Source organism: Penaeus monodon, chromosome 32 (assembly GCF_015228065.2).
Source record: "Penaeus monodon isolate SGIC_2016 chromosome 32, NSTDA_Pmon_1, whole genome shotgun sequence".
NCBI lineage: Eukaryota > Metazoa > Arthropoda > Malacostraca > Decapoda > Penaeidae > Penaeus > Penaeus monodon.
This window is the reverse complement of record NC_051417.1, coordinates 6,468,287-6,468,747: the sequence shown is the minus strand read 5'-3', so window position 1 is coordinate 6,468,747 and position 461 is coordinate 6,468,287.

The window sequence follows — 461 nt, the reverse complement described above, 5'->3', positions numbered from 1 at the left end:
GAAGCCACGTTTGTATACAAAATAACGGTAACCTTCACCGCCACGTGCTCCATTAGAAAATGTTAGCTTAGAGCCAAATTAATCTTGATATTTCACGGCAACGCAATGACCTCCTCTATGCAACGGCCTCTTCTGATTATCACATTCATCCTAACCATATTCATTCGAGTCGATAAATACAAATAACTTTCTCTCTTTCTTGAACAAGTTTGATTAAAATGCAACTAGTGAACACTATTTTCGAGGCTGAATATGAAGTCTGCGATACAAGGAAAATATGTGCACAGTCTCCGGTGGCTGTGTTAATGGATGGCAGAGGGTTGCGTCACCATTGCTAATCAGTAACCATGCCTTGCTGTTCTGAAAAGTAATTTCCCATTTGAACTATCTTCAATGATTGATGGAAAAGAAAAACACGTCATGTCTTTTCGCCGGATTTAGAACATCATTTTGGAAAATCG